Source organism: Elephantulus edwardii, unplaced genomic scaffold (assembly GCF_000299155.1).
Source record: "Elephantulus edwardii isolate Elephantulus edwardi_28Jun2011 unplaced genomic scaffold, EleEdw1.0 scaffold00011, whole genome shotgun sequence".
NCBI classification, from domain to species: domain Eukaryota; kingdom Metazoa; phylum Chordata; class Mammalia; order Macroscelidea; family Macroscelididae; genus Elephantulus; species Elephantulus edwardii.
Genome location: NW_006399761.1, coordinates 9,632,139 through 9,634,387, shown reverse-complemented (window position 1 = coordinate 9,634,387; position 2,249 = coordinate 9,632,139).

Sequence of the window (2,249 nt, the reverse complement as noted above, 5' to 3'; positions counted from 1 at the left end):
GCAGTGGCAGATAAACCTTAGAATTAAAGATCCCACTTCAATCTGGGACCCTCATCTCTCCACTGGCCGACCGCAGAGTGTCCCCTACCTCCTCTCCAGAGCATCATTCCTTTGTATCTGCTGCCAGAGCCACGGTGCCATTACTCCAAGGACTAACTTTCTAAAATTCCACACCCGGGGTGGCCTCTAGCCGCTCAGCATCCACTTTGTGTCTCTAATTTGTGTAGGATTCTGTAATCTTTTGGTTAGTTTCTGAGAAAACACAATAAAGCATTTCACTTTTTTATCCAAAGCTGTTTGATAAAATACGCAGTTGGTGAACCCAGTGCAAAATTATTTTTTTATCTGCCACCATTGGATTCCCTTTGTTCTCTGGGCCCGATTCTCAGGTGGCTTTAAACTTTAACAAGTCTTATTTTAGTCAGTGTTCACTCTTACTCCCTCTGTTTAATTAGATGCTATTTCCCCCAGGGTTTTTGGTGAGGGGTATGCTGTATCCATAATTTTGCTAATACATCTCTCAGATCTCAAGGAACTACCAGTTTGCCATGACTCAGATCTTAAGAAGATCTGTTTCTTTGTTCAGTTTCTCTAGCAAAGTTTGTTGGAAAAATAATGTATATTGTTATTTGTTTTATGATAGCTATTATTCCTAATTAAACCAGTATTTAATGCAGTTTCCAGTTTTTTAAATTTTATGTTATGATTGCATTACTATGAATGTTGAAAAGATACGATGTGTGTTGCTTGTTCATTACAAAAATAAGTAAGCACAATAAAGTGGATGCTAAAACATCAAATACATAAATGCCCCTGCTGTGTCCCTGAATGTGTGTGTAAGCAAGTGTAATAAATATTTTAATTATAGTTTTGTTATAAATATAACTTAAGAGAAAAATTTGATAGGAGTAATACTGTATATTGTTAATTTTTAACTAACTCTACATGGCAAACTTTATGAATCATAGACCTTCCTCATATACAGTATTCAGTGCTAAGAAATCTTATGACTGGTTCAAGAAAAGTAAAGTGATTTCCAAGGCAAACTCTCAAGTCATCATTTCTAGGTTTTTTTGCTGCTTCATCAGGGCTGCTTCTGCCCTTAGTTCATCTGTGAGGTTTGAGAGCACTGTATTTGAGAGAAACTGAAGAGAGATATTAGGAGAGAATGAAACAGTTAAAAGTTTTACTTTCAGAGATATTGTAGGTGCTAATACTGGGTTTAATCTCTCAGATTTAATTTCATTAATGGGTTTGTTAGTTCTTCAATAAATTCCATAGGTTTGTGTAATATTTTAGTTGTATAAAACCCCTTTGTTATTTTATAGCCTATAATAGTGTCTGCCTTTTAAACCTATTGCAATAACTTTGCTGAAATATTAACACGTTAGTAAAACTTTTCTTAAACATAAAAAAAAAATAATTGTCCTGCTCTCAGATGCATAGCAAGTAATTGAAAAGACAATAGTCTGAATCAGGCACACCTTAGTCTTCAAATTTACCTCATTTCTATTCAGTATTTTGGACTTGCCCAATGCAAGTCTCCTGGTCTGGTGTCAGGGGTGTTGATTGTTGATCCAAGCAAGATTAAATCATTGACAACTTAAGTCCTTTCTCCATCTATCAGGATTTGGCCCAGTGGAGAGGACATTTGTTTTCTTGATGTCAAAATGTAAGCCATACCAAAGGCTGCAGTCCTTGATCTTCGGCACCAAGTGTCTCAAGTCCTCCTCACTTTTAGCAAGCAAGATTGTGTCATCTGCATCATGCAGGTTATTGATAAGTCTTTCTCCAATCCTGGTGTCACATTCCTCATGAATTATTTCCTCAGCAAACAAATTAAGCAGGTATGGAGAAATGATACATCCCTGATTTCATTCATAAACTACAGATGATGAAAATGCCCTTATCTGCATCTGCCTAAATGTATTAGCTTCCTCACAACTGGCAGGAATTGAAAGGTAATATACAAATCTCAATATTTAATATTTTTATTGTGTTCTTTGATGTTAATTCAAAAGCAAACTGTTTAATCAATTTTATAATGTACTTTTAATTTTACTTAATACATTAATTTTTCTATTAAAGAGTTCTAAGAAGTAGACATTTTTCCATTTTTATGTATTAGTAGCTGCTTCAAAATACCTCAAATTATTTAATCTTTATGAGATAAATAGCATTTTTTCAGTAATGTTATCTCAGCCAGATTTATTTCTGTACAAATAATTTATTTTTTGTATGAATAATTT